The sequence below is a fragment of the Anthonomus grandis genome, chromosome 17 (assembly GCF_022605725.1).
Source record: "Anthonomus grandis grandis chromosome 17, icAntGran1.3, whole genome shotgun sequence".
Classification (NCBI taxonomy): Eukaryota; Metazoa; Arthropoda; class Insecta; order Coleoptera; family Curculionidae; genus Anthonomus; species Anthonomus grandis.
In genome coordinates this window covers 5,715,564-5,741,238 of record NC_065562.1, presented here as the reverse complement: position 1 = coordinate 5,741,238, position 25,675 = coordinate 5,715,564, and the positions used below count along the sequence as shown (strand labels likewise).

The 25,675-nt window shown below is 31.9% G+C and overlaps 1 long non-coding RNA gene across 1 annotated transcript; it reads right to left on the bottom strand.

The window, feature by feature from the left end:
* Window positions 1–3,915: 3,915 nt before the first annotated feature.
* On the bottom strand, window positions 3,916–5,993 carry LOC126746377 (uncharacterized). Its single transcript, XR_007663874.1, has 3 exons — window positions 5,447–5,993; window positions 5,245–5,388; window positions 3,916–4,997 (listed from the first exon to the last, which is right to left on the bottom strand). It is a non-coding gene; the product is annotated as an uncharacterized LOC126746377 (long non-coding RNA).
* Window positions 5,994–25,675: the final 19,682 nt, after the last annotated feature.

Here is a 25,675-nt window from a genome sequence, read left to right as displayed (position 1 = left end):
AATGCATAATTGGCGCTATGAAATGGTAATGAAAAGACACGATACTGCCTTAAATTCCTAGATGGAATATTAAATTGTATTGTCATCAGAAGTTCTGGACAAATTATCTGACCATTCAATAATTTATACAAAAAAATTAAATCTGCATATATCCGTCTTTGTCTCAATGTCTTCATATCAAGCATTTCTAAAACAATATCATAAACATGATCATCCGGAATTCTTATTTGAAGTTTATAGAGACAAAACCTAATAAATTTGTTCTGAACTGTTTCCAAGGACAAGCAATTATTCATGTAAAAGGGCGACCATATCACTGAGCCATATTCCAGCAATGAAACAACCAATGCCATGTATAACCTCTTACAGGTCTCTATAGAAAATTCTTTACAGTTCCTTAGTACAAAACCCAGATTCTTAGAGGATTTGAGAACAATATTGTTTATGTGTGCATTAAAGTTTAAATGAACATCAAACGAGATACCAATATCTTTAACTATGCTGCAATATTGAAGTGTACTTCCTTCAATGTTACATGAAGTGACAACCTTTTTAGTTCACTTGAGAAAACTTATATAATTGCATTTGCTTACATTCAAAAACAAATTGTTGTTAACACACCACTCATTCAATCTATCCAAATCACTTTGCAACAAAATCTGATCAAGTATTGATAAAATCTCTCTAAAAAACTTCAAATCATCAGCAAATAAAAGGAAGTCACTGTTCTCAAAACAGGCACCAATATCATTCACAAAAATATTAAAGAGCAAAGGTGAACAGTGCCCACCTTGTGGAACACCTGAAGTGACATTAATATAGCTTGATCTTGCATTACCTATTTCGTGCCTGCTGGGTCCTCCCTGACAGGGAATTTACAAACCAATTCACCATAAGATTAGAAAATCCAAAAATTATATAGTCAAATGCCCATAGAATAATGGGCCGTTACTTGATCATACAAATTCATTTACCTACAACACATTAAAACCTTTAATTTAAGTAAAATTCATATTGTTGTGATGAATTCATAATTACCTATATAGTTTGCTATTATGTCACAAATAAATATCAATTTAGAATCTGATAAGCTCAAATATGGAAATGAAGAAGAAAATACAGGGTGTTTCAAAATTTGGTGCTAATAGACACCTGGACAAAATTATTGCACTACTGATTATTTTGTCAAGAAAATTTAAATAAAAATAAATATTAGTTAAAACAGTTACCTATATATCTTTTCTCATACAAAAAGCAGAACTGGACAAGAACTATGTTTATGCTCTATCATGGAACATGCTGCTCATGAGGAGTGGGAAAACATTCCACAGGAAAGTTTTCAAAATTTGATACTCCTCATATATATGCTGCGAAGACTTCAAGCGGCTAGAGGTGGCAATACACGATATTAAAAACTCATTATTGTTTTTCTTGGGTCTATTGTTTTAATTTTGTATCAAAATTGTAGTTAGCGAAAATCAATGTTTTTTCTTTGTATTGAATTTAGTTACTTATATCTTGTTTTGTTAAATAGAATATAGTTTTTTTTGTTAATAAATAATGCATAGTTAGCAATGCTTATTTATAATTTTTTTTATCTTAATTAAAAAAAAATTCTCTAAAAATCAAGTGGTGCGATAATTTTGTCCAGGAGTTTATTTTAAGAGCATAATGTTAGAGTTAAAATAAGACTTTTTTCCTATAAACATGTATCCTATAATGCTTTCCCTCAGAGCTACAGCCTGCATAAATTGCCTGAAGAAAATTAATTATTTGGAACTAGAATTTAGCATCAATTCTTGCGAAAATTTGCATGTCTCTGTTTTTTGCATGCTGTTTTTATTTTAGATCCCCAAAAATAGTGTAAACCAATTTTAGGCGAGGATTCGGGGGAGCTTACCCTTCTGATGGCTCGTAGCTTATGTTTTTTATAAGAAATTTAAAAATCTAGCAACACCATCTAATCTAAAATTTTTGTCTCTTGCATTTTTTTTTATATAATTAAGCATTTCTATGAAAATCGCTAATAAACAAAAGGGGAGCATTATTAAACAATTAAATTAGAAAAAACGAAGTGGGCTGTGACTACTTTAATTTTTGTCAAATGAAATTAATTGTATTAATGTATTGAAAAAATGCAAGAAACAATAATTTTAGATTTTTTCATGGCTAATTAGATGGTGTTCTAGGTTCTTCGATTCTAGATCTTATTTAAAACAAATATAATCTAAAACATTTTACCATAAAATTTACACACATTACCAAAATTAATTATAACAAAACAGATTGAAAAAATTAAAAAAAAAGCATCTTTTTGATAAATTTGATTAAAAAATAAGTAAAGCTGTCAATAAAGAATTTAGAGGAAGTAAATTAAAATATTTAATAGGAAACAAAACTAAAACACTAAAATGATGTCAGAGCACAGGTCAAAAGGTATCTTTAAAAAAAAAAAAAAGAGGCATTTATTTCCAACAGGTTTGTTACCCAATTACAGGAAAGAATATAAGGAACAAAAAATATTTAAAAAAAAAGAAAAATTTACCAAAATGAGTATAAAAATGAAAATGCTTAACATTCTATGCACTTAAACAGACTATCTATATACATACTAGAAAGACTGTGCATCACCTATTTACTTAATACCTTCTATAATGGACATTAAACTGTCAACAAAAATATCGAACCGTTTATGTAAATTATTATTAATATAATAGGGGATTTAAACAAAATATTGGTCCTAGCGGGATTTACATAAAATAATCTAAAATGCCTAGGGTTTATTCTTGGTACCCGAAAATTTAATCCAGCCAAAAGGGTGGGACAGTCAATCTTGTTATGAATAAGGTTATATAAGAATTTTATGGAAAGAATTTCTTTTCTTTTTGCTAAGGATATAATATTAAATTTATTTAAGTATAATTGATTATCCAAACCTCTGGCTGGAAAGACACCTTCCTCTCTAAACCAGAGATACTTCAAAAACTTGCGCTGAATGCGCTCAATATCATCTATCAGCTATAAATTGGGTACCAAATTAGAGATCCGTATTCTATTTTTCGAGTGTATGTAAGTGAAAAAAAGTAGTTTTAAAGTATTAATATTTTCAAAGTGCCGACAGTTTCGATAAACAAAACCCAACAATTTGGCAGAGTCTTAATCTTAACCTTAACTTAGATCCCATAATAAAGGTTTTGCCCACAATAAATATAAGTCTGTTGGCAGCACACCACTCCGATAAAATCTTAAGATCCTTAAAAACCTGGGCTCTAACATTATCAGAATCTCTATGATTCCATAAAATGGTGGTATCATCAGCAACCTGAACCACTTTGCCCTGCAGTTTTAATGAACCCAAATCATTAGAGCAGAAATAATAGTGGTCCTAACTCTGAACCCTGAGGTACTCCAGTTTTAATGGATCTGAAATCGGATAAACATCCGGATACTGTAACTCTTTGGGTACGATTAGACAGATAGGATTCCAGCCATTGCAATGCCACACCTCTAAAGCCATAATTATTGAGCTTAGACAGCAGTATTCCATGATCTACACAATAAAATGCCTTGGATAAATCGCAAAACACTGCCGCCCCGGACTCACCAGAATTTAAGGACACATAGACACTCTCCAAAAAGCCGAAAACAGCGTCATGAGTCCCTTTTCCCGTTTGAAATCCAAACTGATTTGCAGATAAAATGCAATTATGTTGCAAAAAAGATAAAATTCTGATTTTTGCAAGTTTTTCAACTATCCTGGAAGGGTAAAGCTAAACTAAACTATCTTGGAAATTACAAGGCTCACTCAATGGCAGTGAGTCTTGTAATTTCCAAGATAGTTTATTATGGGCAGGTTTGTTTGCTTGCAACATCTCTGATGCAATGATGCCAAATGCTTATAGAGAAATGGCAAAAATCACTTTATAATAGCATAAAAATTTTCAGTTGTTTCCGAAGGCACAAAACAATACTACTGCTCCCCTTTAATAAAATATCAAGCATTTTTTAAAAATAAATTTATTAAGATATCGAATATATTGAAGTCAATATACGTTAAATAAATGAAAATAAAGTACGAAGAAACGAGAAAACGGTAATGGCATCGCAACGCCGCTCGATCGCATTGTTGATGTCACCGATACAAGCACTATTTACCAGTGACGTCGTCAACAAATATTTGCCTGATAAATTTTTATTAATTATTAAAGAGTTTGACTATAAGTAATATTACCATTTATGAGCTATTTATGTGTTTTTTTTTTAACGGACTTCATTAGAGGAAGGTCCTAATAAAAGGCAGCATTTTTATGGAAATTAAATATTTTATTAATATAATATTATAGATTTCTTAATAAATCATGTTTTAAGACACACATTTTTAACATTTTGCAAAATTTTATTGTTATTGTTATATTGGACAAAACTCAGTTTTACATCACTTACTTATATCACATAATATATAGTTCTATGGTGCTGACTTTTTCAAAGGGACAGTATTGCTTTAGTGGAAAAAGTTAAAACTACAAGGATGTTCAAATTGTGAAGGAGTTTCAGCTTTTTGTAGGTTATAAGATTTTTATTATGAGTATTTAGCCTGTATGATGGTTTTGAGACATTTAATAGTGACCTATATAATACCTAATACCAATTATTATATCATATTAATTTATACTAAAAAACAAAGCTTACCTAAGAATAAAGACTATGTACAATAGATTAGATAGTTTATTAGTAGTAATATACAAACAAGTACTTTTACAAGTCAAATAAAATATGTAGTATGTTGGGCTTTTTCGAAAATCATGTTATTATTTCTTAAGTATTTTAATAATGACTTGAGATCTAATTCAATTTCTTTGGCGCAAATTTGTTTGTTGCAATCTTCGAATTTTAATTTTCTTTATCTTTTTTTCTATAATTTGGTGACAAGTGATTTAGCTTTTAAAACGGTGGAATCATCAGTGCTTAGGTCCTCAGGATATCATTTTGATTTTACCCTAGAATAATATACATAAAAATATAGTATTACCAAAATTAAAAAAATGTATTATGATAATCCAATTGATCAATAAAATGTATGTTATTATAAAGAATCTTTGTAATATCATACATTTAATTAATATTAAATATTTTAATATTAAACAAATATAACACAATAAAATACTATATCACTTTTACGTAAGATATATAGAATAGGATAATACATGGCAAAAAACTAGTAGTCTATTTTGAGTGTATTTTTACCTTTTCCTTGGCAGAGTCAGGGAATGTGTACCAGTTAAACAAAAAGGGCTTGGATGAGAAATAGTAATTGTTGACCTAGACCCCACGATTACTGTAGAACTATTAATCTCAGATGCAGTTATTGTTGATGATGAATGATCAGATCTGTAATTATACAAAATTTGGTGTATCAAAAATATTAATCTATTTTAATTATCCATACTTATCTATATTAGCTTCACTGTTTGTACTATATACCATTTTGGAAGCTAAAGAAGTTTTTGCACTCTTCAGGAAAGCTGCCCCTGCAGCTTTGAAGGATAAATCACTTGGTAAATTAACTAAATTATTCGCTGCTGTGTTTTTAACCAGTGCATCAGAAATCCTAGTAAAAAAATAGTTTTACACACTTACCTAATTTAATTAGTATTAGTTATAAATAAAGCTTATATGAGTAACACTAATCCTTTTTGTGATGATTTTTTTATACTAGAAAAATATATTTAAAAAAAATTATCTTTGAGGTAGAGCTGATTTGTTTTATAGTCTGGCTACTGATAATATTATCTTCCTTATATAAGAAATCACTTCAAAGGATGTGATCTGAACAAACAAATATGTTCTGTTTAATTGTGTTGATTTCCATTAATGAAATCCATTGTTCCCTTTGGGCATATATTAGGCAGTCTATAATAAGTATTTGATATTTAATCAAAAAGCAAAAAAAATTACAGTAATGAATTAATATGTGGTGCCAATTACTATATATATTATTGTAAGTTGCAATATGGTAAAACAAAAAAAAATATCGACCAAATTTTAGGGAAAGACAAAATTAACTTTATACATAGATATCAATATCTAAATAAATTTCAAAATTCTTTAAAGGCAATAAAAAATTAGTAATTTCATCTATCTACCTAATGTCTATATTAAAAAAAACATAACTATACATAGATAGGTACATGGGTATTAGGTATGCCTTCTTTCTGCCAAAACAACAAAAAAAAACATAAAATCCTGTAATAAAACTGAATAAATATATGAATATTTTGGTATTTTACGCACACTTTCACATTCAAGTTTTTATTAGGTTTATATCTATAAGATCCCCTATTCTACGTTTATGATGATGGTTACCCCATGATGTGATGTTATGAAAGTATCGGCACAGCATAAAGAAACCAGCAGTCGCACTTCAATAAAAATACATTGGCTTGAACAAGCGAGTTCGGTGCATGTGTACTAACGCAGGCGAGGCATATTTGCTTATAGTAGGGATGCCGCTGACACTCGCTACGGTCCACGCGGCTTTTGCCTTGGCTAGAGCCGGACTTAAACATTTTTTTAGATATTATTATCTTGTAAAATAAAAATACCTACATAGTACAAATATTAATTTTTTAATATTAATAAAGTTCATACAATAACAAAATATTTAAACAAAAGTAAACATCGCATTTCTACATCTAACAACGACGATATAGAAGAATACGTGCAGGACGTTAATTAGGTATGTACCATAAATTTAAGAGACCATTCTTTGAATAATTTTAAAACAAAAAGTTCATATAAACATATGTCCAAAAATTCTTCGTTCTCAATATACAGGTTAAAATTTAACAACAACTAAAATATACGCAACTGACTTTTGTGCAATTTTTATTATGTTCTGTGGATTATACAAATAAAACTTTTTTGTCTCTTGAATTTTTTTCGTATCATGCTTAGTTAATAATAAATTCCAAAAGAAACTTTTCCCCAAATTCCTTGTGTGATCCAGGGATATGCAATTAAGTGGACTTTTTTTTTCTCGAAAAATAAGCGAGATACGAAAAAGTTGTATTTGTATTTGAGTGAATCAAATAAGATATTAAAAATGGCACAAAATTCAGGTGCCCCAATTTTTTTGCCACAAATATTTCTTCAGGTCCCGTTCGAGATTACACTGAACCTAATAAATTTAATCATATTAGGGGTAAATTAGCTCCTTAATATTATAAATAACACCGCCAGAGAACTTGCGGACCTATGTTCATATGAACTTTTTGTCTTAAAATTACTCAAACAATCGCCTGTTAAATTATGTATGGTACATACTTAATTAACACCCGGTATAGTAACGGTTTTAGATTAACATCTGACTACATAGTAGTTTAAGGACAACTAATTATACAAATAAAGTAATATTTCAAAACAAATAGAAACTCTTAGGCCAACAAATAAAGACAAATAGTTGGCAACAATTCAAAACAGTTCTAACATCTGCGAATTTTTGTTATATTATTAAGTACCAACTAAAGTAAAAGTATACAATTTTGCAACTCTCTTAAATATGACAACACTGTTAAAATGGCAGAAATATAAATAATGTCCTTAAAAATCCAAAAAAAATATTACATTGCTGCAACCTTAATTGATGCTTAATTATGTTATTTAAGCCATACAGCCAAATTTGCAGCTATTAAAAACTTTGGCAAAGTCAATTATTTTGCTTCATTAAATTAAAATTAAATTTTTGACATACCCCTCTTTTAATACGAAAGTTTTTATAAAAAACGCTACGCTTTGTAAAAACGCTATTAAAATAGTCACTAAGTACGGCGCTGAACTAGGCGATACACCTATGAACACAGTTCGATAAACAGTGAGCTCGGCATCCGGAGAACATGGCTGCGGCATGGCTAAGGATGCTATAAGTTCGCTTACATTTTCGAGCGGAGTGCGACTGCTGGTTTCTTTATGCTGTGGTATCGGTACTTACTTGTGAAAAGATCGGCTTGAATCACCTTTTTATCATGATGCGGCACAAACGACACAAGTTTTTCCCATCCTAGCAATTTAAAAAAACACTAAAATGTGGCCTTTTTCCTTTTGAAACCGAAAATTAGAGAAAATACACGAATCCCGAAAATAAACAAAAAGCCGTTTGACAGATGACACTACGCGTATGGCTCAGGCGCTTAAGCTCCGATGTTGTCGCTTCAAATTTTTTAGAAGCAGTTTTAGGGATATGAATGTTAATAATTTTGTTTTTTTTTTGCTTAAGGATATTATATTTATTCTTAAAATAGGTTAATTGTAGTATTTATACTTTTTATTTTAAATTTTCCTATAAAATACAACACAAATAAATTAAATTAACTAATTCTAGCATGCTCTGTTTACTAATTCTAGCCTTTCAATGTTCTAAGCACATCCTTGAGCAATAAATGAGGAATATTACAGTAATAATGATTTAAACTATTTGGTCTTACATCTGGTTCTGAAACTTTCTTGTGAGAATGCGTGAAGTCTTTTATAATTGACCAACATTCCCTCTGCCTATTTGAGGACACATTCAAGCGGTCACTATAATATTTAACCTTTGCTGCTTTTATCGTCTTTCTGTATAGACTACGATATTTCTGATGATAAAAAATAATGTTTGCATTAGTTGTATACTTGCACAACTTAGCCAAAAAACTGAGGTTTTTAGCTGAAGTTCTGAGGCCTGCTGTGACCCATGGTTTTCTATTTTTCATTTTAAGCCTCTTTTTAGGAAAACACTGATTGATCTTGTCACATAGCACATGAAATAACAAAGTAAACGGGTCAGGAGCCATTTCAACTGCATTCCAATTAACCAAAGCTGTAGTAGAAGAAAAAGCATTGAAATTTGCTCTGCTGAAAATTCTTCCTATATAATGAGATGAAGGAAATACAGTGTTGCATGGAATCCTAGTGAGAATGGCTTCATGGTCGGATATACCAGATGAGAGTACTCTACGTGACACATCATTTAAATTTATACACAAATAATCAATAGTAGTTGCAGATGAGGATGTTATATGTGTGGGTGATAGAACATGCATGTTTAAGTCATAAGATTCCAATATACTTAAAAGGGATGTATGATATGATAGCAAGCTTACATCCAATATCTCCTGTCCAATATCTCCATACCAATATCTCCTGTGGGTGGTCTATAAACACAAAGAACATATAAATTAAATCACTTACAAAAACAAAGGGAGAATTCAAAAACTTTCTCCAACAGACAGCTATCATACTTATTAATTTTACAGAAAAAAGCTTTAATTGTTTGTTTAACTAAAATAGCTGTTCCTCCATGTATGGAGTGTTGCCAACAAAAAATTGATATAGGAATATAATCAGATATTAAAAAACATTCGTTAGGCTTTAACCAGTGCTCAGTTAGTAATACAATATCAGGAAAATGACATGAATCAAGTAAAAGATGAAGCTCGTCCATTTTATTTCTTAGAGACTGTATATTTAAAATAAAACTACTGAAACTTTTCGCATGCTTATTTTCAATGTTATTTATAGAATGTGAGTGAGCTTCATCTTCTGTGTATTTATCTATAAAAAAGAATCCCTATCACAGTCAGGATCTAGAAGTCCAGGTTGATTACTTGGTTTTATTGTGGACACATTTTTTGATGAAATGCCACTTTTGAAATGTTTTAGAATATGGGTGTACAGTAATGATGCCAAATCTGATCCAAAGTTGGTGGCATGATTAGACTCTAAAATTCGATTTAGATTAATATTATTTGCGTGAAATATTCTATAGAGAGCCTTATTGCTATTATAAATTACATTATGGTTTGGATACATGTAAAGGCTTGTCATCACTAAACTATTGCTATGTAAATGTATAAATTTTTTTTAAATATCGAATGATGAGCAAATACCATTTAATATTAAAATGAACATATCATTTTCTGTAAATTCCTTAACCATAGATGATGCAGTATAAACTCATTATTGTTTTTCTTGGGTCTATTGTTTTAATTTTGTATCAAAATTGAAGTTAGTGAAAATCAATGTTTTTTCTTTGTATTGAATTTAGTTACTTAAATCTCGTTTTGTTAAATAGAATATAATTTTTTTTGTTAATAAATAATGCATATAAACAATGCTTATTATAATTTTTTTTTATCTTAATTAAAAAAAAAATCTCTAAAAATCAAGTGGTGCGATAATTTTGTCCAGGAGTTTATTTTAAGAGCATATTGTTAGAGTTAAAATAAGACTTTTTTTCCTATAAACATGTATCCTATAATGCTTTCCCTCAGAGCTACAGCCTGCATAAATTGCCTGAAGAAAATTGATTATTTGGAATTGTAACTAGAATTATGCATCAATTCTTGTGAAAATGTCCCTGTTTTTTGGGTGTTGTTTTTATTTTATGTACCCAAAAATGGGTGCTTTCCCTTCTGATGGCCTGTAGCTTATGTTTCTTATAAGAAATTTAAAAATCTAGCAACATCATTTAATTCGACATGAAAAAATCTAAAATTTTTGTCTCTTGCATTTTTTTTATATAATTAAGCATTTCCACGAAAATCACTAATAAACAAAAGGGGAGCATTATTATACTATCAAATTAGAAAAAACGAAGTGGGCTGTGACTACTTTAATTTTTGTCAAATCAAATTAATTGTATTGAAAAAGTGCCAGAATAGATTTTTTAATGGCTAATTAGACGGTGTTCTAGATTTTCAAATTTTGTAACACCCTGTATACTGATTCACCTACTTAGAAGCTTAATTTGGAATGTTTACAAGTCTAATAATTCTTAAATACAATAATATACCCAGGAGCTAAGGTTTTATCTATCTACCTTTGACCTAGTTTCTTCTTGGCCAGATACAATCTAACATTTTTTCATTTAAAAGGAAGAAAGAATTTAATTACTTTGGATATTAGATGTAGGGGGAGGTAAGGCAAAATGACATACAATCTTTTGTCTAATAATTGCAACGTATAAAAATCCAAATTTTATCAGTTTTTTTTTTTGTTGCAAAAGCGGATTCTTGAAGTATCGATATAAAATCATTTTTACCATATTATTAATGAGTTTTGAAAATAAACTGATTTCAATCCAAAACTTAAAAATGTCTTTTTGCCTGGGGCGTCAGGCAAAATGACATGATTTTATCACATAAAGGCAAGATGACATAGACATAAAAGAGATAGCTAGAAAACAAATAACAAAATAGGTATATGAATAAAATAAATATTAAATCAGATTCTTACATAATATATTGAAAAAATACAAAATTCTTAAGGTTTTTTTTCTTTTTTTTTCAATTAATTTTATCTAATCTTTGCAAGCTTCACAAATAAAACATTTAATTTTCATTGGCACTCCAGCACATTCTGCATGAGCCCATTGTTTGCATTGCTGGCACCGAATCCACTTCTCTCGAGACCTAGAGCAACTTAATAGGTAGATACATGGCACATCTGAGTCGTCTTCATCGTCGTTTACAAATGGTTCAGGTTCATTATCTGATTCCACCAATCGTTTTTTGCCCTTCAGCGCACTGACGTTTACTAGCTGTTGGCGATAATTCTGTCAACATTTTTTCAATGTCTGGAATGATGTTAATTGAACTCGAAGAATGCTGCATAGTACAACTCGTTGGTTATCAGAAGTCGTAGAAAACTGCGAGCGAACTCTTTAACTCGATAGAAAGAAAATTTCTTTCTATTATAGAAAAAAAGTATAAACCCCACTCTCAATCTCAACTGGCTTCGATCGGGTAGAGTTCGTGTTGCCGTCGACAACCTTCGGAATAGAAATATAGAAAGAGGTTGTATGGTCTTGCTATTACTTTCGTCTCTTTTTAGTACATTGAAAAAAAGATGTATTTATCTTTGTTGTGGGGATGTTTTTGTAGCAGATTTGAAAATCAACGAATTTTCATATTCTCATATTAGACCATTAAGCCCCATTATGCAAGGACCAACATTTTTAAGAGGTGATAAATGGAATAGGGTCGGCTTGAAAGTGATTCTAAATAAAACTTACTAATTAAATAAAGAATAGTATTTTATTAGAAAATGTTAAACCATAAAAGTCCACAAAAAAATAACTTAAATCACTTGGTTACAACAGATAATGAGGGTTTTATTGCGGTCAAAAGATCAACGGTATATCTTTGAGTGAACTATAATTTGTTAACTACTTTTTTCAGGTTTAAAATGATCATTAAGTTTATAAGGTCATATAGTTTATCCACGTTTATTTACGCCCCGAAATTGGGAAATTCCCAGTGATTCCACAGAAGGGAATAAAATGGGTTTTATTACTCTTCACAAATTTTGGAAATACTATATTATATAATCCTTTTATCCTTAATTCAATCGTTTGTTCTTTCTCTTCCATTTCTAGGCAAAATCTAAGAAATTAATAATAAAATGATCTATATTTGAAGACAAATATTAAAATATAAATTTAATAGTGAATATATTTTAATTAGAAAAAAAGGAAATATAGTTATATAGCTATTATAAATACACACTGCGAAAGAGATAAGATAAAATTAGGAGGATCATCATAAAATTCGCAGTCTTATTGATACCTAAAATTACTTCAAAAATCTATAAGAAAACTTTTCCCTTATTGGCATCCCTTATGGATATAGGATGAAAACAGAAACAATAACAAAGCATACTTATAACTTAAAAGATTGATAATGTCGAATGGCATTTCAGTAATTGACATTGTGGGCTGTGAAAAATCCCATTATCTATAAAAATAGGCTAATGTTTGTAGATTAGGTAGTATAAGAATGTCTAAAGCCGAACGATGCCGAGTGACATAGAGAAAAGGTTAGCGAGTGCTAATCGCGCATAGAAAGATATTTTCTTTCTATATTTTTTCTTGTCTATTTCTATGTTTATCGAGTTAGAGAGTACCGCCGATTGCTAAAAAATCAGATTGGTGAGAGAAACTTGTAGAAGGTAGATCTGATTCCGACTGATTCATATCTAAATTAGTAGCCCCTTCATTACTTGAAACTTTTTCATATTGGTTTTGGTTTAGGATGTCAGTAACTGAGCTAGATAAATATAGCTGGTCTGGAAAGATGTTTGGATTCAAGGGATTAATACCGGTAGCCTTAAATCCGCTGAGAGCTATTTCAATAGTAGCAGCTTTGCTAAAGGCCTGTCCAAATAATGGAGCAATTTGATATATAGAAACTGTCCGTCCTGGATGAGCCTTCAACCATGTTGTGACTTCTTGGTCATAGTACTTTGTCAGCGGACCAAAAAATGCGACATAAAGGGATTGAAGTCGATGAGTGCAATGGGACGGCAGACAAAAAAATATGATGTGATTTTCTCTCGCAAATTCTTTCAAAAGGACACCAGCTGTTTGTGGCTTGCATGATCATCAAGTATGAGCAAAACTTTGTTATTGCGGGTGGGTCGAACATACTGCACAAAATGTTTGATCCACTTAAGAAACAGTTCTCCCGTCATATACGCAGATTCGTTATGTAAGGGGAGAGTATGTATGATGGCGCTCCACTTGGCAGGTGGAGCGCCATCATACAAAGTCTGGTTTCACTTTTTTCTTAAAAATTAACCAGGTGGGACAAAATTTCCTGCACTGACGCATACTACTGCTGTGATATGGATTCCCCTCTTAGCGCTAGTTATAGCACCGACTTGCTTTTTACCCTTTTTGGCAATAATTTTTTGGGTTTTTTGAACCGTAGGTATACGATACAGTTTCACCCATATTGTAAATCATCGTTGGTTGAATGTTTTTTTTTCTATTATTTCTTGCAATTTCTTGAAATATTTTTCAATTTGTCGCTTATTAAAAGCTTGAGCTCTGGCAGCTGACGTACCTTCTGGGATTCTTACAGATATCCAAATCTAAGATATGATTAACCAAACATTTTTTCATATCTTCAGTAAGCGACTTTTGAAATCGCCCTAAGTGCTTTTTCACACCACGAGCATGCATATTTTTCTCTTGGGCACACCTACTCTCTTGGGCACACCTACGACTGGTGACTACTTATCCTTTTATAGTCGGACATCGTCTGAGAATAAAAACATCTTGTAAGATATAAGTACAAAATATACATTACACGCAAAATGACATACTTGCTATGTTGTTTTGCCTGTCAGTTCGTTGGAATTTGAAACGTATTTTTGATTAAATAATTTCAAATTCTCAACAACAGATCACTGGCTGATTGTTCCAACAGCACTGGCATACTATTCATACCGCAAAGAGTGATTACCCGCTGGCTAAACCCGAGTGACGACGAATTTAACTGAAAGCACGCTCATATGTCGATTTGCCTGGTGTGTCCTTATGCCTTACATTCCCCTAATACCTGACAAAATAGGTAACTAACATCCTCACAAACTAAAATATGACAATATATGAAAATTCTCATTTGAGGTTAATAATACAATAAAATCTGTGTTTTTCCTTAAGACATTTCTTCAATACTGTAGGTATCAGTTGTTCAACAGAGTTTCCAACAAATCTTTTCTTAAAAACGTTTAGCTTTAAAAACAAATTCAATGGGAATAAATTCTAAATGGAAACAATTCAAGTCCAATGCACCTGTCTTAATGCCTGAAGAGACAATTGATTTATTGTATTTGTTGAATTATTAGTCCTATTTTTTTAAAGAAAAGATATGCTTTTTCTTCAAAATTGGTTTTATAAATACTTTTTGTTTGTTCCATAAAAATTATTGGTAAAAATTAAACATGCAGAGATTACCCACATCAATTCCTTCAGTCATGTCATGTTTATTTACGATAAAGTACAGTATAAAGTTATTATTTGAACCAACAGTTTTAATGAAATTAACAATTTTCAATTTTTTTTTAAATGATTCATTGCTGCATTCCACTTACTGCTCAATATTCATTTGATTAATTATTATTAATACTATTGTTATTATTATTTTATTAATTCTATAGTTAACGCAATCGGAGTAATAAAAGAATTTTTAATAAATATTTTTTTTAGTGCTAAGTAACATTCTTGAAACGGTCCTAAAAAGTGCCTGTTTTTAACTAAGCATAATATTTTATATGCAAGACTTTTCGAAGTTAAAGATGTATGTGACAAAGCATATAAATTTAATAGGATCATTATAATTTTCAATGGACAGGAGACCAGGAGTAATAAGCGTACCCCTTGGGACGCCATAAAAAATGGTGAACTTAATATAGTTTTTTTTTATATTGTTTAATAATCAAAATTTGATCCTTAATTTTACCAAGAGTTTCTCTATAAGATAGAAATCAATATTTGTTTTAGAAAGAAAGCTTATAAACAATTTTTCGTTTGATGTATCCTATCGACTATGTAATTTTTGTATGATGATTTTTGATAATGTCTGTAAAAAACATATAATTATGATATAAGAAAAGGATGAAGTTATATTTATGAGTATTGTTCGGTCCGTCGTTCGCCCTTTCTCATAAAATGGCTTATTCCCCAAGATGATTAGAAAATTTAGAGAAAATCATTGTTTGAAGTGTAAAATTTATATGATCCTTACGTATGTTTATATTTATTTTATTCTTTGCAGAACATGGAAAAGAGAAAATGATTCCACTTAAGGACCTTTCAGCATCAGATATTGTATCAAAACTCAAATCTATTGCAAATTAAAGATGCTACAGTAGTTAATAATCAGTATGGATTAGTGTAAATTATGTTATTATTGTTTAATAAAAAAATACATATAGAGTTTGTTTTTTTTCTCGAAAATGTGGATATTTTCATAGAATGGCAAAAATTGATATTTGAACTCACGACTATCTTAAATATCGACAAAATCTAAAAATGATTGTCAGTTAGTCACCTCTATTTTCAAGGACAGATATTACTCATCTATATTATTAACCTGTTACCTTCCTTAACCAGTATAACTCAAGTCTTACAATAGTCCATCATTCCTATACCTGGGAAAACACACAAAAACTTTCAGCTTTTTCATTTTGACTTAAGCCTAGGATCTCGTAGACATTAACTATTCAAATAAAGTTTTGATGAAGTTTTTTATTCTACATGGACACCGTGACCAAATACTCGTAGTAGCAAGAACATGCAGACTGTTAGTGAAATGTTTCCCGATGATCAACCAATTCACGCGATTCAAAATTATATACAGGATGTTACAAAATTCGGTGCAAATATTTTAAGAGCATGTTGTTGGAGTTAAAATAAGACTTTTTTTTATAAACATGTGTCCTAAAATGCATCCCCTCAGAGCACAGCCTGCACAAATTGCTTGAAGAAAAACGATTATTTGGTATCGTAACTATAATTAGACATTAATTCTTTCGAAAATTTGCATGTCCTCGTTTTTTGGGTGCTCTTTCTATTTTTCTTCCCCAAAATAGTGTAAATCCAATGTTAGGGGAGGATTCAGGGGAGCTTAGCCTTCTGATGGCCCCTATCTTATGTTTCTTATAAGAAATTTTAAAAACTAGCAACACCATCTGGTTAGCTATGAAAAAATATAAATTTGTTTGTCTGTTGCGTTTTTTTCATATAATTAAGCGTTTTCGAAAAAATTGCTAATAAACAAAAGTGAGTATTATTAAACCCTTAGAACATTGACAGGCCTTTCAATGTTCTAAGATTAAACCCGATTAATCTATTAAATTAGAAAAAAATGAAGTGGCTGTGACTTTTATTTTTTGTCTAAGTTATTTTTATGTTATAAGTTAATTTTAATGTTCTTATTGGAAACATAGGATATGGGCCATCAAAAGGGTAAACCTCCCTGAATCCTTTCCCAAAAATTGGGTATACACCACTTTTGGGTCCGAAAACATCAAGAGGACCCAAAACAATTAGGAGTTGCAAATTTTCAAGATTTGACGCATAACTGGCTGTAGCTCTGAGGGGATGCATTTTAGGAAATATATTTATAGGAAAAAAAGTCTTATTTTGACTCCAACAATATGTTCTTAAAATATTTCCACTGAATTTTGTAACACCCTGTACATAATTTTGAATCGCGTTAATTGGTTGATTATCGGGAAACATTTCACTAACAGTCTGTGTGTTCTCGCTTCTTCGAGTATTTGATCACGGTTAAGGGCTATATAGAGAAATAATAATACAATACAAAAACATCATAAAACATTTCAAGATTTTTTCAATAAAGGTTCGAAATAGCGATCATTGGCTTCCAAACATTCTTGGAGATTAAAATTAGTGATTATTATATTTCTTTTGAAATTTTTCAGGAGAAAAAATGTACTTTGCCTGCAATTCTATTTCCTTTACAAGATGCAGATTTTGTCCTGAAAATGCTCATTCCTCGTATTGAAAATACCCTCCCTGGACAATTTTGCTTCAACAGTTTAAATCTTAGAACATTGAATAAAACAATAAAGTGGCACTATCTATATACAAAGTAGATAGTGCCACTTTATTGTAAGCTTCATTTATTTATATTGTGACGACAGGCCGCCTATTTGAGAGACCATCCTGTACGAGCTAGGTATCCGAAGCGCGCGTGGGCTGGGAAACAACGACTCAGCATAGTGTGTTATTGTAATTGCATAGCTAATAAAATGTACTAATAGTTAGTTGTCACGTAGACACCAGAATTATAACATCTAGGCAACTCAATATACCATCTGTTCATTAAAGCCCAACACAGTAGTATTAATTAAGCTACAACCCCCAAAGAAAGTAATGGTGTCACAACTGATGGAGGCGCCGCGTAATCCTATCGTACAGAGTAACTTTCGCGAAAACTGATCTACATCTACAGTTAAAGTACTAGTTCGCATAGTTGATCACTCGTAACGTAACGTCGGTCGTAGAAAGTGTAGAGTACGTGCTAATGGTTAGAAAGTGTAGTGCGAGTGTAGTGAATGTTCTTGAGAAGTCACGCTAGAGCCAATAGACGCCGCTCATCATTTCTACTAGTTAGAAGTAATCAAACAGTTAACATGCCTAACAACCAAGATAATGACGAAGTAGGAGAAAATCCCAGAGGCTAAGACCGAAACGCTAGGGAAGTTTATACTTCCGTAAATCCAAAAGTATTCACAGGAAAAGAGGGTGAGAACGTGGCATCATTTATAAAAAATTTTAATAGAGCCGCAAGAGCAAACCGTTGGTCGGAGGAGACTAAACTTCTCCAACTACCATGCTATTTGGAAGGTGCAGCTCTAGAATGCTTTGAAACGATAGAGGAAGATATAGAGTCGTACGACGAAGCAATAGAGTCTTTAAGAGCCAACTTTACAAAAACAAAAGACCAAGAGCAGGTGTATGTTCGGCTATTAACTAGAAAGCAGCAGGATCTCGATGAACTGTGGTTCTATTATCATTCTAAAAGAATTCTACAGAAAGTAAAAACTACCGAGTTTTTGGCCAGAGAGTCGTACCCTGATGGAGCCATGCCAAGTACTAGCAGAGGACCTTACCCTGAAACAGCCAGAGGAGACCATCAGCAAATGAATGATTTGGTGCAGAGAATCCAGCAACTGGAAAGACAATCAGGTAGGCAACAGTCAAATTTTAATAAACCACGTTATTTTAATCATAATTCGATAAATAACGGATTTAACAATCCTAGCATTAAAAGAGAGGTACGAACGCCAGAAGGAAAAATAAGGTGTTATAGCTGTGGAAAAAATTGGCCACTATGCAAAAAACGGCAATACCCGTCGATAAGCGACGGTCAATCTACAAAGCAAATTCAATCAAATTTAATGCTGAATTGTTATTTCTGTAAATTAAATAGCCATAAGAAAAATAATTGTAGGTTTAAGAAAAGGCAGTTAAAATCTTGTACTTATACTGTATCTGACATAACGACATTTATAGAGCCAGTAATTATTAACGGACGTATAGGTCAAAATGTAAAATTTATTCTAGATACTGGGTCAGGAATAAGTTTAATTAATTGCTCTTGGGTTGGGCAGTGTAAAATAGAAAAGGTAGGAAGCGTGATAATTAAATCAACTAGTGGACATTTATTGTGGGTTTTAGGTAGGATTAAATTATGTTAGGAAATGTTTTTAATGACAAATTTAGAGCTGATATTAATTTTCTTCTAAAATCCATAAAACTGCAAGTAGGAAAAGACTCGCGTATTATTAAATTCGGTAAATTAGATTATGAAACTCCATCGCAAGATAGTGTTGTACGCAGTCTCTGTTTTGTTAAAATACCTCCTAAAAGTTCAGTAAAAGTTTCAGTGCATTTCAATAGAGCGTTAGCAAGAAACTATTTTTTTTTCACCGTCCACTAACTATTTTTTTAATAGAGCTTGTAAAATTATCAATTTTGACGAAAAGAAGACGATAATTTGCATAACAAACACCTCCAATGTAACTGTAGATATTTATAAAAATACCGTGTTGGGCGAATTAAATAAGGAATTCTCGCGCGTAGGTGCGAATGATTTTAGTGAGTATCATAAGGATACACTTTTCGGGAGTTACCCTGTATTTTTACAGGAAGATAATGTAGTATGTGATGTTAATTTATGTAACATAAAGAATTCTGTTGTTCCATTAGAAAGTAGTAAAAATAACTCATTGAAAGCCATAACGTCGCTTATAGATTTAAATGAAAATTTAGAAGAGAATAATTACAGAGAACTACTAATTTTGTTAGAAGAATTTTTTGATATTTTCGCAACGAATAATTTAGAATTAGGGAAAACTAACATTTGCGACCATAATATTGACACAGGGACTGTCGCGCCGATTCATCAGGTGCCTTATCGCGTAAGTCCGCGGGAGTGCGAAATAATAAGCAAACAGGTAAATGAAATGTTAGAAGCGGGTATAATTAGGCCATCGCGATCGGCGTGGGCGTCGCCAGTAGTATTAGTTAAAAAGAAAACAGGCAAACAGGCTGTTGGCGATTTTGTGTAGATTATAGGAAGCTAAATAGGGTGCTTAATTTAGAAAAATACCCGTTACCTATCATTGACGATTTATTAGCAGCGCTAGATGGTTCAAATTTCTTTTCTTCTTTAGATTGTTTTTCGGGGTATTGGCAAATAAGCTTGGCCGAACAAGAGAAACCAAAAACAGCTTATATAGTGCCCGAAGGACTTTTTGAATTTAATGTGTTGCCTTTTGGTTTGGCTAGTAGCTCCGCTTGTTTTTTCTAGAGTAATGGATCAAGTTTTAGCAGGATTAAAATGGAATACTTGTCTAGTGTATTTAGATGACGTACTGGTTAAAGGGGAGAATTTTAAAAGCCATTTGGAGAATTTACGTAAAGTTTTTGAGAGATTTAGAAGCGCGAAAGTAAAATTAAAACCATCAAAATGTAGTTTAGCTCAAAGTAAAGTGAAAGTCCTAGGACACGTAGTTTCAACCGAAGGTATTTCCCCCGATCCCGAAAAAATTAGAGCTGTTTCTGATTTTCCAATCCCCACGTGTGTAAAAAGACGTTCAATCATTCTTAGGATTAGCTAACTATTATCGAAAATTTATTCAAAATTTCGCTGACATTGCAATACCTTTAAATTTGTTAACTAGAAAAAATATTAATGTTGCTTGGGAATTAGAACAACAAGAAGCATTTAATAAGTTAAAAACAATGCTTAACTAAGTCACCCGTGCTAAGTCATTTTTGTGAAACTTTACCTATTGAATTGCATACGGATGCAAGTTCTTACGGGTTAGGTGTTGTAATTTTACAAACAGATGCCTCAGGCAGCCACCCTATTGCATACGCATCCAGACGATTATCTGATGCCGAAATAAATTGGAATACTACTGAAAAAGAATGTGCCGCCGTAGTGTATGGTGTGACGACTTTTCGCCATTATTTATGGGGCAATAAGTTTAAAATAGTCGTAGATCATCACGCTTTATGTTGGTTACATAATAACAAAGATCCAGCAGGACGCTTAGCTTGGTGGGCTATAAAATTACAAGATTTTCAATATGAAATTGTGCATAAAAATGGTAAAAAACATTGTAAAATATCCTAAAGTAATTTATTATATTTAATAAACGTATATTTTATAAACACCCTGTATTCATTTATAAGTGTCTCAACCGCCCGAGAATTATCGTACATCCTTGAAAATCTATACCCTAAACATAAATAATAATATAAGCAGAGATTGAGAGAGACCCAAAGAAGTAAAAGAGTCAGTGAGTGCTAGCACTTCGGCTTATAAAGAGCCATGTATATAGAGTGGTCATAGTTGACCAGGTGTGGTGGTGTTTGTCCACTAGGTGGATATTAGAATGGTTGTGATTGTTTTGTGCACTGGTTAATCATGTCGACATGTGAGTAATATTTTCTATTGTTGTTGTATAAGTCCATGGCTAGAGTTTTATGGTATACCAGAGTTTGTCGCTGTTTAGCGAGGTATTACCAGGTTATGGTCGATTGTGTAGCAATCGACAGGGATGCCCTCTGAGCGCGCAGTTCCTTCGAGTTGGTCTTGTGAGTTATAGAGGGCCCTCACTTGTCTTCTCGATTGACACATTTGGATTCTAAGATCTCGGTATATGTTATCTTAGTTTCCGAGTGTTGAGATGCTTACTGCTTAGCGGCAGTGGAGCGTCTGGGGTAGCCTTAACTATTTTAGGGGACACTAGCTAGTCGTCGAAGAAATAAGATATATATGTAAATTATAAGCAAACATAAAGTAACTATATTGATGGTTATTGGCATGACTGAATCAAGGGGACCGAGGTTCCCCGGTGAGTAAACTTAATCTTTATTAGATGGGTCAGTACAGTAAATCGTAAACATTTTTGTTTCATGGTACTCTCAATCTCTTGCTGTATACATGGTGGAGCTCGCTGAATGAATTGCATTGTCAATACTCACGTAAGTTTAATTTTAAAAATACCCAAATTTTACAACATCAAGACGCGGATTGTTTATTACGCAATCCCATAACACAAGCAGAGGAACATTACAATGTTAACGAATTACCCGTGATGTCATTGAACTCGATAAATGTTAAACAATTACAGCAGGAAGATTCGTTGCTAAATAAAATAAGGTGTGCACTTGAAAATCCTGACGCCGCAGAAAGCAAAATACGTAAAATGGCACGCAGTTATTTACTACATGAGGATTTGCTGTATAAAAAAGAATTTAATTGCAAAACCGGCTCCACCAAACTTTTAGTGATACCTGAGAAAATGAAACTTGATATTTTAATATCGTGTCACGATGATTGTTTGAGCGGTGCACATTTAGGTTTTGCGAAAACATTTGGTAAAATAAAAAGTCGCTATTTTTGGCCTGGAATGTATGAGGAGGTTGAAAAGTATGTAAACTCATGTCTTCAATGTCAACATTGTAAAAGTCCTCCTAAAGCGGCTCAAGGGTTAATGCAGCCTATAAAAGTAGGTACCATTCTCTAAAATAGGTATTGACATCTTGGGACCGTTTCCAAAAAGTAATTTGGGCAATACGGGTATTATAACTGCAATTTGTTACGCAACAAAATGGGCTATAGCAAAACCAATGCAAAATGGTACAGCAAAATTGGTAGCAAATTTTATGTTAGACAACATCATCTGTCAGCATGGATGCCCGGATCAAATTATAACAGATCGAGGAAAATGTTTTACATCCCAATTAGTAACCGAACTGCTACGAGGAATAGGCAGTTATCCCTCAACAACCACGGCCTACCACCCACGTACAAATTGGTTATGCGAACACTACAATGGTACGTTAGCGAACATGCTTGCAATGTATGTGAGTTGTGAGTACGAACCAAAAAGACTGGGACACATATGTAAATTTGGTAACTTTTGCGTATAACACTGCTCCTCAGGAAACAACGAAATGCTCGCCATTTCTTTTAGTTTATGGAAGAGAAGCGAGGTTGCCGATTGACGTCGCATTAGGAGTCGAAAATAGTAGGGACGAGGATGTTCAAGAGTTATTACGAAGAATTCAGAGTACGAGGGAGGAAACCCTTAGGCGAATAACAACAAAGACAAAAAGAAAGATTTGATAAAGGCAAAAGACAAGTTGTTTATCAAAAAGGGGATATGGTTATGGTATATACCCCAATAAGAAAAAAGGGCAAATCTGAAAAATTATTACATCGGTGGTTTGGACCCTACGAAGTGATAAACAAAATAAGTGACGTCAATTATCAGATTAAAATTAAAAAGAATAATAAAAATGTACAAGATACCATCCACGTGGAGCGTATGAAGAAATATGTAGATCGATCATAATTAGGTGTAAATATAGTACAGGTCATTTACGTTAAAAGTAAGCATAAAATTTTATTTTAGTTATGTTGAAATCATAATTATGGCGTGTTATAAGTAGGTTTTATTTATGCCGATTGGTAGCAATTATTGGAATAACAATAAGGTAATTATTATTGAGTTTTTTAATTTGTATTTAAAATAATACAAATGAATTTATTAAAGCTGCTTAGTAAGACGACTGGAGTAATTTTAAACGATAATTGGAAGCAATATTTACCAACTTTTGAAAATCCAAATATAAGCAAAATAATGCCAGATATGCTGGAAGCTAAGTATGTAGGTAGTGATAAATTGTATAGTTTTAGGTATCATTATACTGGGAATTTGCTTACGACTATAAATGTTATAACAACCGCTTTGTTTTTCGTAGTAATTATAAGAAATCCATATTTATTAGGTTTAGGGTATACTCCAGTAGCAACGGCAATGAGCGAAGTAAGTGTAATTTTAAAAGATGTAAACGCTGCCGTTCTAATTTTATTGGTAATTGTTTTTATTTTTTGGGCTTGCTTTAAATATGTGAAAGATAGACGTTTAAGAGAAACGAAAGGTAACACGGAGGAAATTGATACGATTAATGAAATGACCGGGATTTCATTGAGGGCTTCTCAGTCGTCCGTGGCTACCCAGACGTTAGGGAAAAGTCAAACTAGGTTTATGTTATGAAATAAGTTTATCGTTTCTTTTTTTTATTTTGTGTGTTTTAAAGAAGTATACTGCTGTTTTTTTTTCTTTTTGTTATAGATGTTGATCGTTGCAGTCCAGAACACAAACGCTGACGAGAGGTCGATGCTCATCAAACGTCGAGTTTTTCTTTTTTTCTTTCAAGAAGGGGGTGTGTGACGACAGGCTACCTATTTGAGAGACCACCCTGTACGAGCTAGATATCCGAAGCGCGCGTGGGCTGGGAAACAACGACTCAGCATAGTGTGTTATTGTAATTGCATAGCTAATAAAATGTACTAATAGTTAGTTGTCACGTAGACACCAGAATTATAACATCTAGGCAACTCAATATACCATCTGTTCATTAAAGCCCAACACAGTAGTATTAATTAAGCTACAACCCCCAAAGAAAGTAATGGTGTCACAATATGTTAGGTGTTTTGTGTATGTTATGGAAAGTTTTTCTTGAATTTTCCTTTTTTCGGTTTTCGGGTTACATCATCTTAATTATTATTTAGGTCTGATGATGCTCTAGTCGAGGGAAACATGTAACCTTTGTTATTTTATTAAATGTATTTGTGATGCTGTACATTTTGTGTTTTTACCTATTAGAAAAGTTTATGACCAGCATCTTTGGGATAATAGATGAATTTTTCGAGTTAGTATTCCATGTTGCCAGTGATTACTTAATTTTATCAAAAGAAAATAAAGTAATATAATAATTAGCAGAAACTACGTTGCATTCTTTATTATAAAGCAAAAGAAAGAGTGAAACTCGTTTAATAACCAGAACTATTTTATATTTTATTTACACTAATACTAATTAATATTTTTAATACCGCTGTACTTTTTGCCCAGAAATTTTCTTGTAATAAAGGTATTTGGCAACTGCGCTCGTTGTTTACTTTTGGAGGGTGCAACTTTCGGACAGTATTAATATTAAAAGGACTAAAAACTCCCTTTTTGCTGAAAAATAAGAAGTCTGAAGTGGCTGACATATATTGGAAAAAAGGAAATTCAAATCGTTCCTTTCACAGGCGAGTTAGGTATCAATGGTGTCATCCTTCTAGGTAATTATTTTATAAAAGACGGCATATTTGTGAAGTATCTGTTAAGTACTGGATACCAAAATATTAATAAAAATGTGTAATTAAGTATATTATTAAAATTTAGTTTATTATTGATTATTCGAACCCGAAATGCTGCAAAATTAATGTGTTCAAAAATGAAGGTAGTATCTGGTCGATATCCAGCAACCAAAATCGAGAACGCAGCATATATCGTACAACATCCTTATAGTCGGCGCCAATTATTATTTAATCAATATAATGCCCGTATCTCCTGGAATTCCAAAAGAGTTTTAATAATTTTTTGTCTAGATATTAACAATGGATAACTAAATCTGTTTATAGTGGGTATAAACCGCGACAAACTAAGGTTTTTTTTTGTAAAAATTAATTAAAAGGTTCCAGAGGACTTATATTAAACTTTTTTTCTGTAATATATAATAATTATCTAAACGGATTTGAGATGGTTGCAAACCTCTACAAACAAACTGTTATAAACAACTATTATAACTGCCAAAGGATATGGATAAAATTGTTCTGATAGCCGTTAGGAGATACATATCCCTTTATAATTTTTAACATCTAAAAAGTCAATATTTTTTTACCAAAAAAACTTTTGTTTGTAGAGGTTTGCAACTATCTACATATGCGTTTAGATATTGATTAATAGAAAAAAG